The 16,889-nt window shown below is 43.4% G+C and overlaps 1 protein-coding gene across 1 annotated transcript in view; it reads left to right on the top strand.

The window, feature by feature from the left end:
* Positions 1-16,889, top strand: part of LOC128702370 (ras-related and estrogen-regulated growth inhibitor) — a 102,120-nt gene that overhangs the window by 14,011 nt on the left and 71,220 nt on the right. The window lies entirely within an intron of this gene.

The following is a 16,889-nucleotide window of genomic DNA, read 5'->3' on the forward strand; positions in this document are numbered from 1 at the left end:
CACACTAGGTGAGGACAGCTCTGCTGTTAGGCACTTGAATAGCTGTAGCACACACACACACATGCACATACAGACACACACACACACATATACAGGATTTTACACCTTCCTGTGAAGTGACCCTATAACCCTTCCTTTCCCCCCCCATCTCTCTCCCTCTCCTCTCCTCTCTCTTCCTCTCTCTCTCTCTCTCTCTCTCTCTCTCTCTCTCTCTCTCTCTCTCTCTCTCTCTCTCTCTCTCTCTCTCTCTCTCTCTCTCTCTCTCTCTCCCTTTTTCTCATTCTCTCTCTCTCCCTCTCCCTCTCTCTCTTCCTCTCTTACTCTCTCTCTTCCTCTTCTTTTATCTCTCTTTATCTTCCCTTGTCACTCCCCCCTCTCTCTTACCTTTTCCCTCTCTCTCACTTTCTCCCCCTTTTTCCCTTCTTTTCCCCTCCTTCTAGGCTCCCCTTCTCTCTCTCCCTATCTCTCACTCTCTCCCCCTTTTTCTTTTTCTCTTTCTCTCTCTCTTTCACTAAAAAAAAAATGGTTGGGACTTGCAGGAATCAGGGATCAGATGACAATGGTACTGGTAGGGAGGAATGGATGGAGGAACAGTGGAAAAGGATAGAGCAAGAATGGGAGAGAAAATTAGGAGAGATTTCTGAAAAAATGGAGAAAGAGCTCTCTGTGAAATGGGAAAAGAGGTTGGAGAAGGAGACAAAGAATTGGGAGGCACAAGTCGAAACTGCAGTAGCCAGGGTAAAGGTCCTAGAATTTGAGGTAAACAGGCTGAAGCAAGTCTCAGGGGTAGTGACCAGAGAAGACACACCATACGAAGATGAGAGGCTGAACAGGAAGGAAGGAGATATGAATTATGCTAAGGTCATATCAGCCTGCAAAGAAGGGCCAGGGAGTGGAAGGGAAGAGCAGATGGGTGCAGATGGAGAGGGAGATAGGTCGAATGCTGAGGCACAACCATGCTACCAAGAGCCACTGGAAAAATCAAGGGAGAAAATGACCACATACAGACAGGAACCAGAGTCACAGAGGGAGAGGCAATGGGAGAAGGAAAGGGCAAAATCAGTGATTATCCATGGGCTTCGGGAGAGAGAGGAAAGGACACACACTGAAAGACGGCAGGAAGAAAGAAAGGAGATTGAGAAAATCATCATGGAAATAGGGGGAGAAGACATGGATGAGATTGTAAATTTTCAGAGAATAGGGGGGTACTTGAAGGGGAGAAACCGACCGATCAAGCTGATTCTCAGGACAGAAACAGTGCGGAACAGGATCCTCCAAGAGAAACCACGGTTGAAAAGCTCGGAAGAGTACAAGAAGGTGTTCCTAGACAGAGACAGAACACAAACAGAGAGACGGCAGCTGAGGGAGAGGACAAAAAAGCGAAAGGAGCTAGGAAAGGAGACAAGGATGGAACCAGCAGAGGTCAGTCAGAGCAGAACAGAGCAGCAAGGGCAAGCACACACACAATATCCTCAGAACCCCACAACCTATCACACCATCCCAACACACAATACAATCCATACCCACAGCTTCCACCCAACCCCCAACCGTAGAATCCCACAGTATGCTACCAGGTCTCCCACCCCCACAGGCCCCCCAAACCACAGTGTTGGAAAGGAAACTGAAGGTATGGTACACAAACGCTGATGGAATAACAAACAAGTGGGAGGAGTGGCACGAAAGAGTCAAAGAGGCATCACCAGACATCATAGCGATCACAGAAACCAAGCTTACAGGTATGATAACAGATGCCATCTTTCCAGTGGGATACCAGATCCTGAGAAAAGACAGAAGGAACAGGGGGGGTGGAGGAGTGGCATTGCTGATCAAACACCGATGGAATTTTGATGAGCTGGAGAGAGGAGACAGCGGAGAAGAAAGTGATTACATAGCGGGAATGCTTCACTCTGGTGGTCCCAAGGTGATAATTGCAGTGATGTATAACCCACCACAGAACAGCAGGAGGCCAAGGCAAAAGTATGACGAGAGCAATAGAGCGATGGTTGACACACTGGCTGCAGTGGCGAGAAGAGCTCATGCATGCAGGGCAAAGCTCCTGATCATGGGCGACTTTAACCACAAGGAGATCGAATGGGAGGACTTGGAGCCACATGGGGGCCAAGATACATGGAGGGCTAAAATGATGGAGGTGGTACTGGAAAACTTCATGTACCAACACGTAAGGGACACTACAAGAGAGAGAGGAGAGGATGAACCAGCAAGACTGGACTTAGTATTCACCTTGAGTAGTGCAGATATTGAGGACATCACATATGAAAGAACCCTTGGGGCCAGCGATCATGTGGTTTTGAGCTTCGAATACACAGTAGAGCTACAAGTGGAGGGGGAAGCAGGAAGGCCAGGACAAATGAAACCAAGCTACAGGAAAGGGGACTACACAGGAATGAGGAACTTCCTGAATGAGGTTCAGTGGGACAGAGAACTGGCAGGGAAGCCAGTTAATGAGATGATGGAATATGTAGCAACAATGTGCAAGGAGGCTGAGGAGAGGTTTGTACCCAAGGGTAACAGGAATAATGGAAAAGCCAGGATGAGCCCATGGTTCACCCAAAGATGCAAGGAGGCAAAAACCAAGTGTGCTAGGGAATGGAAGAAATATAGAAGGCAAAGGACCCAGGAGAATAAGGAGAGCAGTCGTAGAGCCAGAAACGAATATGCACAGATAAGAAGGGAGGCCCAACGTCAATATGAAAACGACATAGCAGCAAAAGCCAAATCTGACCCGAAGCTGTTATACAGCCACATCAGGAAGAAAACAACCGTCAAGGACCAGGTCATCAGGCTAAGGAAGGAAGGAGGAGAGACAACAAGAAATGACCGTGAAGTATGTGAGGAACTCAACAAGAGATTCAAAGAAGTGTTCACAGAGGAGACAGAAGGGCTCCAGAAAGACGGAGAGGTGGGGTACACCACCATATGCTGGACACAGTACACACAACCGAGGAAGAAGTGAAGAGGCTTCTGAGTGAGCTAGATACCTTAAAGGCAATGGGGCCAGATAACATCTCTCCATGGGTCCTGAGAGAGGGAGCAGAGGCGCTATGTGTACCCCTAACAATATTCAATACATCTATCGAAACAGGGAGATTGCCTGAGGCATGGAAGACAGCAAATGTAGTCCCAATCTTTAAAAAAGGAGAAAGAAATGAAGCATTAAACTACAGACTAGTGTCACTGACATGTATAGTATGCAAAATCATGGAAAAGATTGTCAGGAGAAGAATGGTGGAACATCTAGAAAGGAATGATCTCATCACCAGCAGCCAACATGGTTTCAGGGACAGGAAATCCTGTGTCACAAACCTACTGGAGTTCTATGACATGGTGACAGCAGTAAGACAAGAGAGAGAGGGGTGGGTGGATTGCATTTTCTTGGACTGCAAGAAGGCGTTTGACACAGTACCACACAAGAGATTAGTACAAAAACTGGAGGACCAAGCAGGGATAACAGGGAAGGTACTTCAATGGATCAGGGAATACTTGTCAGGAAGACAGCAGCGAGTAATGGTACGTGGCGAGGTGTCAGAGTGGGCACCTGTGACCAGCGGGGTCCCACAGGGGTCAGTCCTAGGACCAGTGCTGCTTCTGGTATTTGTGAACGACATGACGGAAGGAATAAACTCCGAGGTGTCCCTGTTTGCAGATGACGTGAAGTTGATGAGAAGAGTTCATTCGATCGAAGACCAGGCAGAAATACAAAGGGATCTGGACAGGCTGCAGACCTGATCCAGCAACTGGCTCCTGGAGTTTAATCCCACCAAGTGCAAAGTCATGAGGATTGGGGAAGGGCAAAGAAGACCGCAGACGGAGTACAGTCTAGGGGGCCAGAGACTACAAACATCACTCAAGGAAAAAGATCTTGGGGTGAGTATAACACCAAGCACATCTCCTGAAGCGCACATCAACCAAATAACTGCCGCAGCATATGGGCGCCTGGCAAACCCCAGAACAGCATTCCGACATCTTAATAAGGAATCGTTCAGGACCCTGTACACCGTGTACGTTAGGCCCATATTGGAGTATGCGGCACCAGTTTGGAACCCACACCTAGCCAAGCATGTAAAGAAACTAGAGAAAGTGCAAAGGTTTGCAACAAGACTAGTCCCAGAGTTAAGAGGTATGTCCTATAAGGAGAGGTTAAGGGAAATCAATCTGACGACACTGGAGGACAGGAGAGATAGGGGGGACATAATAACGACTCACAAAATACTGAGAGGAATTGACAAGGTGGACAAAGACAGGATGTTCCAGAGACTGGACACAGCAACACGGGGACACAGTTGGAAGCTGAAGACACAGATGAATCAAAGGGATGTTAGGAAGTATTTCTTCAGCCACAGAGTAGTCAGGAAGTGGAATAGTTTGGGAAGCGATGTAGTGGAGGCAGGATCCATACATAGCTTTAAGCAGAGGTACGATAAAGCTCATGGTTCAGGGAGAGCGACCTAGTAGCGACCAGTGAAGAGGCGGGGCCAGGAGCTTGGACTCGACCCCTGCAACCTCAACTAGGTGAGTACAACTAGGTGAGTACTGGCCAAGCATGTCAGGAAATTTGAGAAAGTGCAAAGGTTTGCAACGAGACTAGTCCCGGAGATAGGGGGCATGTCCTACGAGGAGAGATTAAGGGAAATCGACCTGACGACACTGCAGGACTGGAGGTACAGGGGGGACATGATAACGACATATAAAATACTGAGAGGAATCGACAAGGTGAACAGAAACACGAAGTTCCGGAGACGGGACACAGCAATAAGGGGTCACAATTAGAAGTTGAAGACGCAGATAAGTCACAAGGATGTTAGGAAGCATTTCTTTAGTCTTGTCAGGAAGTGGAATAGTCTGGAAAGTGAGGTAATGTAGATAGGTACCATACATAGCTTTAAGAAGAGGTATGATAAAGCTCATGGAGCAAGGAATGAATGGACCTAGTAGCGACCAGTGAAGAGGCGCGACCAGGAGCTGAGTCTCGACCCCTGCAACCACAATTAGGTGAGTACACACCAAATTGTGCATCGTTATACTAATAATAGTGTCTGCTTCACCAAGCTTCAGTTATCTTGTGTCTGCTTCACCAAGCTTCAGTTATCTTGTGCCTGCTTCACCAAGCTTCAGTTATCTTGTGTCTGCTTCACCAAGCTTCAGTTATCTTGTGTCTGCTTCACCAAGCTTCAGTTATCTTGTGTATGCTTCACCAAGCTTCAGTTATCTTGTGTCTGCTTCACCAAGCTTCAGTTATCTTGTGTATGCTTCACCAAGCTTCAGTTATCTTGTGCCTGCTTCACCAAGCTTCAGTTATCTTGTGTCTGCTTCACCAAGCTTCAGTTATCTTGTGTCTGCTTCACCAAGCTTCAGTTATCTTGTGTATGCTTCACCAAGCTTCAGTTATCTTGTGTCTGCTTCACCAAGCTTCAGTTATCTTGTGTATGCTTCACCAAGCTTCAGTTATCTTGTGCCTGCTTCACCAAGCTTCAGTTATCTTGTGCCTGCTTCACCAAGCTTCAGTTATCTTGTGTATGCTTCACAAACCTTCAGTTATCTTGTGTATGCTTCACCAAGCTTCAGTTATCTTGTGTCTGCTTCACCAAGCTTCAGTTATCTTGTGTATGCTTCACCAAGCTTCAGTTATCTTGTGTCTGCTTCACCAAGCTTCAGTTATCTTGTGCCTGCTTCACCAAGCTTCAGTTATCTTGTGTCTGCTTCACCAAGCTTCAGTTATCTTGTGTATGCTTCACCAAGCTTCAGTTATCTTGTGTATGCTTCACCAAGCTTCAGTTATCTTGTGTCTGCTTCACCAAGCTTCAGTTATCTTGTGTATGCTTCACCAAGCTTCAGTTATCTTGTGCCTGCTTCACCAAGCTTCAGTTATCTTGTGTATGCTTCACCAAGCTTCAGTTATCTTGTGCCTGCTTCACCAAGCTTCAGTTATCTTGTGTCTGCTTCACCAAGCTTCAGTTATCTTGTGTCTGCTTCACCAAGCTTCAGTTATCTTGTGTATGCTTCACCAAGCTTCAGTTATCTTGTGTCTGCTTCACCAAGCTTCAGTTATCTTGTGTATGCTTCACCAAGCTTCAGTTATCTTGTGCCTGCTTCACCAAGCTTCAGTTATCTTGTGCCTGCTTCACCAAGCTTCAGTTATCTTGTGTATACTTCACCAAGCTTCAGTTATCTTGTGTCTGCTTCACCAAGCTTCAGTTATCTTGTGTATGCTTCAGTTATCTTGTGTATGCTTCACCAAGCTTCAGTTATCTTGTGTATGCTTCACCAAGCTTCAGTTATCTTGTGTCTGCTTCACCAAGCTTCAGTTATCTTGTGTATGCTTCACCAAGCTTCAGTTATCTTGTGCCTGCTTCACCAAGCTTCAGTTATCTTGTGCCTGCTTCACCAAGCTTCAGTTATCTTGTGTATACTTCACCAAGCTTCAGTTATCTTGTGTCTGCTTCACCAAGCTTCAGTTATCTTGTGTATGCTTCAGTTATCTTGTGTATGCTTCACCAAGCTTCAGTTATCTTGTGTATGCTTCACCAAGCTTCAGTTATTTTGTGTATGCTTCACCAAGCTTCAGTTATCTTGTGTCTGCTTCACCAAGCTTCAGTTATCTTGTGTATGCTTCACCAAGCTTCAGTTATCTTGTGTCTGCTTCACCAAGCTTCAGTTATCTTGTGCCTGCTTCACCAAGCTTCAGTTATCTTGTGTATGCTTCACCAAGCTTCAGTTATCTTGTGTATGCTTCACCAAGCTTCAGTTATCTTGTGTATGCTTCACCAAGCTTCAGTTATCTTGTGTCTGCTTCACCAAGCTTCAGTTATCTTGTGTATGCTTCACCAAGCTTCAGTTATCTTGTGCCTGCTTCACCAAGCTTCAGTTATCTTGTGCCTGCTTCACCAAGCTTCAGTTATCTTGTGCCTGCTTCACCAAGCTTCAGTTATCTTGTGTCTGCTTCACCAAGCTTCAGTTATCTTGTGTCTGCTTCACCAAGCTTCAGTTATCTTGTGTATGCTTCACCAAGCTTCAGTTATCTTGTGTATGCTTCACCAAGCTTCAGTTATCTTGTGTATGCTTCACCAAGCTTCAGTTATCTTGTGCCTGCTTCACCAAGCTTCAGTTATCTTGTGCCTGCTTCACCAAGCTTCAGTTATCTTGTGTATGCTTCACCAAGCTTCAGTTATCTTGTGTCTGCTTCACCAAGCTTCAGTTATCTTGTGTATGCTTCAGTTATCTTGTGTATGCTTCACCAAGCTTCAGTTATCTTGTGTATGCTTCACCAAGCTTCAGTTATCTTGTGTATGCTTCACCAAGCGTCAGTTATCTTGTGCCTGCTTCACCAAGCTTCAGTTATCTTGTGTATGCTTCACCAAGCTTCAGTTATCTTGTGTATGCTTCACCAAGCTTCAGTTATCTTGTGTATGCTTCACCAAGCTTCAGTTATCTTGTGCCTGCTTCACCAAGCTTCAGTTATCTTGTGCCTGCTTCACCAAGCTTCAGTTATCTTGTGTATGCTTCACCAAGCTTCAGTTATCTTGTGTCTGCTTCACCAAGCTTCAGTTATCTTGTGTATGCTTCACCAAGCTTCAGTTATCTTGTGCCTGCTTCACCAAGCTTCAGTTATCTTGTGCCTGCTTCACCAAGCTTCAGTTATCTTGTGTATGCTTCACCAAGTGTATGCTTCACCAAGCTTCAGTTATCTTGTGTATGCTTCACCAGTTATCTTGTGTCTTCACCAAGCTTCAGTTATCTTGTGTATGCTTCACCAAGCTTCAGTTATCTTGTGTCTGCTTCACCAAGCTTCAGTTATCTTGTGCCTGCTTCACCAAGCTTCAGTTATCTTGTGTATGCTTCAGTTATCTTGTGTCACCAAGCTTCAGTTATCTTGTGTATGCTTCACCAAGCTTCAGTTATCTTGTGTATGCTTCACCAAGCTTCAGTTATCTTGTGTTATCTTGTGTCTGCTTCACCAAGCTTCAGTTATCTTGTGTATGCTTCACCAAGCTTCAGTTATCTTGTGCCTGCTTCACCAAGCTTCAGTTATCTTGTGTATGCTTCACCAAGCTTCAGTTATCTTGTGTCTGCTTCACCAAGCTTCAGTTATCTTGTGTCTGCTTCACCAAGCTTCAGTTATCTTGTGTATGCACCAAGCTTCAGTTATCTTGTGTATGCTTCACCAAGCTTCAGTTATCTTGTGTATGCTTCACCAAGCTTCAGTTATCTTGTGCCTGCTTCACCAAGCTTCAGTTATCTTGTGTATGCTTCAGTTATCTGCTTCACTTGTGTATGCAAGCTTCAGTTATCTTGTGTCTGCTTCACCAAGCTTCAGTTATCTTGTGTATGCTGCTTCACCAAGCTTCAGTTATCTTGTGTGCTTCACCAAGCTTCAGTTATCTGCTTCACCAAGCTTCAGTTATCTTGTGTCTGCTTCACCAAGCTTCAGTTATCTTGTGTATGCTTCACCAAGCTTCAGTTATCTTGTGTATGCTGCTTCACCAAGCTTCAGTTATCTTGTGTATGCTTCACCAAGCTTCAGTTATCTTGTGTCTGCTTCACCAAGCTGCTTCACCAAGTGCCTGCTTCACCAAGCTTCAGTTATCTTCACCAAGCTTATCTTGTGTCCTTCACCAAGCTTCAGTTATCTTGTGTCTGCTTCACCAAGCTTCAGTTATCTTGTGTATGCTTCAAGTTATCTTGTGTCTGCTTCACCAAGCTTCAGTTATCTTCACCAAGCTTCAGTTATCTTGTGCCTGCTTCACCAAGCTTCAGTTATCTTGTGCACCAAGCTTCAGTTATCTTGTGTATGCTTCACCAAGCTTCAGTTATCTTGTGTCTACTTCACCAAGCTTCAGTTATCTTGTGTATGCTTCAGTTATCTTGTGTATGCTTCACCAAGCTTCAGTTATCTTGTGTATGCTTCACCAAGCTTCAGTTATCTTGTGTATGCTTCACCAAGCGTCAGTTATCTTGTGCCTGCTTCACCAAGCTTCAGTTATCTTGTGTATGCTTCACCAAGCTTCAGTTATCTTGTGTATGCTTCACCAAGCTTCAGTTATCTTGTGTATGCTTCACCAAGCTTCAGTTATCTTGTGCCTGCTTCACCAAGCTTCAGTTATCTTGTGCCTGCTTCACCAAGCTTCAGTTATCTTGTGTATGCTTCACCAAGCTTCAGTTATCTTGTGTATGCTTCACCAAGCTTCAGTTATCTTGTGTATGCTTCACCAAGCTTCAGTTATCTCGTGCCTGCTTCACCAAGCTTCAGTTATCTTGTGCCTGCTTCACCAAGCTTCAGTTATCTTGTGTATGCTTCACCAAGCTTCAGTTATCTTGTGTATGCTTCACCAAGGTTCAGTTATCTTGTGTCTGCTTCACCAAGCTTCAGTTATCTTGTGTATGCTTCACCAAGCTTCAGTTATCTTGTGTATGCTTCACCAAGCTTCAGTTATCTTGTGTCTGCTTCACCAAGCTTCAGTTATCTTGTGTATGCTTCACCAAGCTTCAGTTATCTTGTGTCTGCTTCACCAAGCTTCAGTTATCTTGTGCCTGCTTCACCAAGCTTCAGTTATCTTGTGTATGCTTCACCAAGCTTCAGTTATCTTGTGTATGCTTCACCAAGCTTCAGTTATCTTGTGTATGCTTCTCCAAGCTTCAGTTATCTTGTGTATGCTTCACCAAGCTTCAGTTATCTTGTGTATGCTTCACCAAGCTTCAGTTATCTTGTGTCTGCTTCACCAAGCTTCAGTTATCTTGTGTATGCTTCTCCAAGCTTCAGTTATCTTGTGTATGCTTCACCAAGCTTCAGTTATCTTGTGTATGCTTCACCAAGCTTCAGTTATCTTGTGTATGCTTCTCCAAGCTTCAGTTATCTTGTGCCTGCTTCACCAAGCATAAGTTATCTTGTGTATGCTTCACCAAGCTTCAGTTATCTTGTGCCTGCTTCACCAAGCTTCAGTTATCTTGTGCATGCTTCACCAAGCTTCAGTTATCTTGTGTATGCTTCACCAAGCTTCAGTTATCTTGTGTATGCTTCTCCAAGCTTCAGTTATCTTGTGTATGCTTCACCAAGCTTCAGTTATCTTGTGTATGCTTCACCAAGCTTCAGTTATCTTGTTCCTGCTTCACCAAGCTTCAGTTATCTTGTGCCTGCTTCACCAAGCTTTAGTTATCTTGTGTCTGCTTCACCAAGCTTCAGTTATCTTGTGTCTGCTTCACCAAGCTTCAGTTATCTTGTGCCTGCTTCACCAAGCTTCAGTTATCTTGTGCCTGCTCCACCAAGCTTCAGTTATCTTGTGTCTGCTTCACCAAGCTTCAGTTATCTTGTGGCTGCTTCACCAAGCTTCAGTTATCTTGTGTCTGCTTCACCAAGCTTCAGTTATCTTGTGCCTGCTTCACCAAGCTTCAGTTATCTTGTGTCTGCTTCACCAAGCTTCAGTTATCTTGTGTATGCTTCACCAAGCTTCAGTTATCTTGTGTATGCTTCACCAAGCTTCAGTTATCTTGTGTATGCTTCACCAAGCTTCAGTTATCTTGTGTATGCTTCACTAAGCTTCAGTTATCTTGTGTCTGCTTCACCAAGCTTCAGTTATCTTGTGCCTGCTTCACCAAGCTTCAGTTATCTTGTGCCTGCTTCACCAAGCTTCAGTTATCTTGTGCCTGCTTCACCAAGCTTCACTTATCTTGTGTCTGCTTCACCAAGCTTCAGTTATCTTGTGCCTGCTTCACCAAGCTTCAGTTATCTTGTGTCTGCTTCACCAAGCTTCAGTTATCTTGTGTATGCTTCACCAAGCTTCAATTATCTTGTGTCTGCTTCACCAAGCTTCAGTTATCTTGTGTATGCTTCACCAAGCTTCAGTTGTCTTGTGTCTGCTTCACCAAGCTTCAGTTATCTTGTGTCTGCTTCACCAAGCTTCAGTTATCTTGTGTCTGCTTCACCAAGCTTCAGTTATCTTGTGTATGCTTCACCAAGCTTCAGTTATTTTGTGCATGCTTCACCAAGCTTCAGTTATCTTGTGTCTGCTTCACCAAGCTTCAGTTATCTTGTGTCTGCTTCACCAAGCTTCAGTTATCTTGTGTCTGCTTCACCAAGCTTCAGTTGTCTTGTGTCTGCTTCACCAAGCTTCAGTTAACTTGTGTCTGCTTCACCAAGCTTCAGTTATCTTGTGTCTGCTTCACCAAGCTTCAGTTATATTGTGTCTGCTTCACCAAGCTTCAGTTATCTTGTGTATGCTTCACCAAGCTTCAGTTATCTTGTGTATGTTTCACCAAGCTTCAGTTATCTTGTGTATGCTTCATCAAGCTTCAGTTATCTTGTGTATGCTTCACCAAGCTTCAGTTATCTTGTGTCTCCTTCACCAAGCTTCAGTTATCTTGTGTCTGCTTCACCAAGCTTCAGTTATCTTGTGTCTGCTTCACCAAGCTTCAGTTATCTTGTATATGCTTCACCAAGCTTCAGTTATCTTGTGTCTGCTTTACCAAGCTTCAGTTATCTTGTGTCTGCTTCACCAAGCTTCAGTTGTCTTGTGTCTGCTTCGCCAAGCTTCAGTTATCTTGTGTCTGCTTCACCAAGCTTCAGTTATCTTGTGTATGCTTCACCAAGCTTCAGTTATCTTGTGTATGCTTCAAACTTCAGTTATCTTGTGCCTGCTTCACCAAGTTTCAGTTATCTTGTGTATGCTTCACCAAGCTTCAGTTATCTTGTGTATGCTTCACCAAGCTTCAGTTATCTTGTGTATGCTTCACCAAGCTTCAGTTATCTTGTGTATGCTTCACCAAGCTTCAGTTATCTTGTGTATGCTTCACCAAGCTTCAGTTATCTTGTGTCTGCTTCACCAAGCTTCAGTTATCTTGTGTCTGCTTCACGAAGCTTCAGTTGTCTTGTGTCTGCTTCACCAAGCTTCAGTTATCTTGTGTCTGCTTCACCAAGCTTCAGTTATCTTGTGTATGCTTCACCAAGCTTCAGTTATCTTGTGTATGCTTCACCAAGCTTCAGTTATCTTGTGTATGCTTCACCAAGCTTCAGTTATCTTGTGTATGCTTCACCAAGCTTCAGTTATCTTGTGTATGCTTCACCAAGCTTCAGTTATCTTGTGTATGCTTCACCAAGCTTCAGTTATCTTGTGTATGCTTCACCAAGCTTCAGTTATCTTGTGTATGCTTCACCAAGCTTCAGTTATCTTGTGTATGCTTCACCAAGCTTCAGTTATCTTGTGTATGCTTCTCCAAGCTTCAGTTATCTTGTGTATGCTTCACCAAGCTTCAGTTATCTTGTGTATGCTTCACCAAGCTTCAGTTATCTTGTGTATGCTTCACCAAGCTTCAGTTATTTTGTGTATGCTTCACCAAGCTTCAGTTATCTTGTGTATGCTTCACCAAGCTTCAGTTATCTTGTGTATGCTTCACCAAGCTTCAGTTATCTTGTGTATGCTTCACCAAGCTTCAGTTATCTTGTGTATGCTTCACCAAGCTTCAGTTATCTTGTGTATGCTTCACCAAGCTTCAGTTATCTTGTGCCTGCTTCACCAAGCTTCAGTTATCTTGTGTATGCTTCACCAAGCTTCAATTATCTTGTGTATGCTTCACCAAGCTTTAGTTATCTTTTGTATGCATCACCAAGCTTCAGTTATCTTGTGTATGCTTCACCAAGCTTCAGTTATCTTGTGTATGCTTCACCAAGCTTCAGTTATCTTGTGCCTGCTTCACCAAGCTTCAGTTATCTTGTGTATGCTTCACCAAGCTTCAGTTATCTTGTGTATGCTTCACCAAGCTTCAGTTATCTTGTGTATGCTTCACCAAGCTTCAGTTATCTTGTGTATGCTTCACCAAGCTTCAGTTATCTTGTGTATGCTTCACCAAGCTTCAGTTATCTTGTCTGCTTCACCAAGCTTCAGTTATCTTGTGCCTGCTTCACCAAGCTTCTGTTATCTTGTGCCTGCTTCACCAAGCTTCAGTTATCTTGTGTATGCTTCACCAAGCTTCAGTTATCTTGTGTATGCTTCACCAAGCTTCAGTTATCTTGTGTATGCTTCAAGCTTCAGTTATCTTGTGCCTGCTTCACCAAGCTTCAGTTATTTTGTGTATGCTTCACCAAGCTTCAGTTATCTTGTGTATGCTTCACCAAGCGTCAGTTATCTTGTGTATGCTTCACCAAGCTTCAGTTATCTTGTGTATGCTTCACCAAGCTTCAGTTATCTTGTGTATGCTTCACCAAGCTTCAGTTATCTTGTGCCTGCTTCACTAAGCTTCAGTTCTCTTGTGTATGCTTCACCAAGCTTCAGTTATCTTGTGTATGCTTAACCAAGCTTCAGTTATCTTGTGTATGCTTCACCAAGCTTCAGTTATCTTGTGTATGCTTCACGAAGCTTCAGTTATCTTGTGTATGCTTCACCAAGCTTCAGTTATCTTGTGTCTGCTTCACCAAGCTTCAGTTATCTTGTGCCTGCTTCACCAAGCTTCAGTTATCTTGTGCCTGCTTCACCAAGCTTCAGTTATCTTGTGTATGCTTCACCAAGCTTCAGTTATCTTGTGTCTGCTTCACCAAGCTTCAGTTATCTTGTGCCTGCTTCACCAAGCTTCAGTTATCTTGTGTATGCTTCACCAAGCTTCAGTTATCTTGTGCATGCTTCACCAAGCTTCAGTTATCTTGTGTATGCTTCACCAAGCTTCAGTTATCTTGTGCCTGCTTCACCAAGCTTCAGTTATCTTGTGCCTGCTTCACCAAGCTTCAGTTATCTTGTGTATGCTTCACCAAGCTTCAGTTATCTTGTGTCTGCTTCACCATGCTTCAGTTATCTTGTGCCTGCTTCACCAAGCTTCAGTTATCTTGTGTATGCTTCAACAAGCTTCAGTTATCTTGTGCATGCTTCACCAAGCTTCAGTTATCTTGTGTATGCTTCACCAAGCTTCAGTTATCTTGTGTATGCTTCTCCAAGCTTCAGTTATCTTGTGTATGCTTCACCAAGCTTCAGTTATCTTGTGCCTGCTTCACCAAGCTTCAGTTATCTTGTGCCTGCTTCACCAAGCTTCAGTTATCTTGTGCCTGCTTCACCAAGCTTCAGTTATCTTGTGTCTGCTTCACCAAGCTTCAGTTATCTTGTGCCTGCTTCACCAAGCTTCAGTTATCTTGTGTCTGCTTCACCAAGCTTCAGTTATCTTGTGCCTGCTTCACCAAGCTTCAGTTATCTTGTGTATGCTTCTCCAAGCTTCAGTTATCTTGTGTATGCTTCACTAAGCTTCAGTTATCTTGTGCCTGCTTCACCAAGCTTCAGTTATCTTGTGCCTGCTTCACCAAGCTTCAGTCATCTTGTGCATGCTTCACCAAGCTTCAGTTATCATTTCTTGCTTGTCTTCTCCAGAAAGTGACTCGCATATTGTCCTCCTATCTATGACTTACAATTCAAATTGTTAAACTATTTTCTTGTCAGTCACCTTTAAGTCCTGACTATTCTGTGACACCTCTGTTTAATTTTTTTTCAACACACCGGCCGTATCCCACCCAGGCAAGGTTACCTAAAAGAAAAATGAAAGTTTTTCTTAGTAAGCTATACAAGAGGTGTTACTAGCCCCTTGATCTTCTGTTTATATTAGTGTAAAGAAAATGTTATTTTATAGTTACCTGGAGTCTAACTAGGCTGTTACTGCTGGCCTCGCGTAGTCCAACGTATGAACCACAGCCAAGCTGATCTGGTACTAACTTCACTGGTGGGAAAGACTTGTAATTTCTTAAGATAGTTATTGATGTAAAATCGTCTTTTTTGTGATAAGTCCGTCACCATCATCAGGGTTCACTGCTAGAATATGAATGACAGGTAGTAAATGAGAGATATACAAGAAATGAGAAATACTGCAGTAGGCCTACTGTTGACAAGTTTTAGACCAATGTACCTGTAATGAGGAGTACTGCAGTAGGTCTAGTGTTGATGAGTTTTAGACCAATGTGCCTGTAATGAGGAGTACTGCAGTAGGCCTAGTGTTGAGTTTTAGACCAATGTACCTGTAATGAGAAGTACTGCTATAGGCCTACTGTTGACGAGTTTTAGACCAATGTGCCTGTAATGAGAGGTACTGCAATAGGCCTACTGTTGACAAGTTTTAGACCAGTGTGCCTGTTACTTTTCCTAATTGTGTAGTGTCTCACAAGTAGTTGTACTTCACATTTGTGAGAGAACTCGTCTTAGGTGCCACTATCGTGTACATTAACGTGTGATGATCAACATTTATACCACTAAACTGAGGTGATGGCAGTGGATGTTTATGAAAGATAACAGTGGCTAGTAGAGTGTGCTTCCTTATCTCTTTATTTTTTGTAGGAGTGAACAGGTCCAGTTCAGTACTTTGTTTTGTACGCTTGATATTACTATAATTAAATTGATTATACATGTCAAACGAAGAATTCTGTCTTCGCCTTAGCATCCCAGGAGGTTTAGTAATATAGGATAAGGTAAGAAAGTTATCCGGGGATAACTTTCTAACGTTATCCTGGGGATAACCCACAGTAGATGACCATCTACGTGTCACTTTAAGTAAGCCTGGTGAATAGGAGGGGTGAGTGTAGGGAGACTTACCCCATGTCTCGCATTACCTGTACCGTGAACCCCCCAGTCATCTCAATTGCTTCCCTCCCACTCTGCCTAATAATACTTTCCATAATATTAGTCAATTGAAAGTTGACTGGAGGAACCCTCCAACTGAGACTCAACCCCCTTATTAGTAGAGTGAAAAAAAAAAGTATTGTCTCTTTACCACATGGCGTTGAATAGGGATTAATGTGTAAGCTGACTTCCTCACTGACTTGCTGGATCTCAGGCTTCACGCACGACCTCTCTTCATGCATACTAATGTCACCCTCTAATGAGGTACATCCTTTAGACTTACTGCTTCACTAAAGTTCACTAACCTCATATTCACAATCACAATTATATTGAGTTTGATCTCTGTGTATATAAACCGAGAGGCATGTATCTGCGTATATACACCAAGAAAGATCTCAGTCAGCAGGATTCGAAGCCACGTCAGGAAAGGCTGGCAAGGTCCCCCAAGTGACGCTATACAGCACTCGGCCACAGATGCCTCAAAAGCTGGGCAGCCTTGTTAACAAGCCATGTGTTACCCAGCTCGGGCACACCAGTAAGCCTCAAGCTATTTCATTCTCCTCCTGTATGCTCTGACTTTATAAGCAACTTTTATACTAATGCACCACGCAAAACAAACGGGTATATACAGAGAAATTCTGTTAACTGCGATCTTTCTCTGTATATACTCCGCTTGTTTCTGCGTGGTGCAGTGATATAAAAATCGTTTGTTAGGTCAGAACATACAGGAGGAGAATGAAATAGCTTGAAACCATGCTTGAGGTAAACTGGTGTGCCCAAGCTTGGAGAAACATGGCTTGTAAACAAGCCTGGCCATCTTTTGAGGCATCTGTGGCTGAGTGATCCAGGGAACCTTGCCAGCCTTCCCTGACGTGGCTTTGAATCCTGCTGACTGCGATCTTTCTCTGTATATACCTGTTTGTTTCTGCGTGGTGCATTGATATATACGCCAAGATGTATATCTCTATATATACACAAAATATATCTTGCAGTGCATATACATAAAAGAGGTGTGTACATATGTCGTAATATATATATATATATATATATATATATATATATATATATATATATATATATATATATATATATATATATATATATATATATATATACCGAGAGGTATGCATCTGTGTATATACATAGGTGTGTATTTCGCAGCTTATGTACATCAAGAGTGCATCTCACAGTATATATCTTTGTGTACATTTACATACTATATACAAAGAGTTAACTTTAAAGACCGTTTCGGTTTATATTAAAGTACTGACGATGTTAGTACACGGGTGACTTGTAGCG

Source organism: Cherax quadricarinatus, chromosome 80, assembly GCF_038502225.1.
Source record: "Cherax quadricarinatus isolate ZL_2023a chromosome 80, ASM3850222v1, whole genome shotgun sequence".
NCBI classification, from domain to species: Eukaryota; Metazoa; Arthropoda; class Malacostraca; order Decapoda; family Parastacidae; genus Cherax; species Cherax quadricarinatus.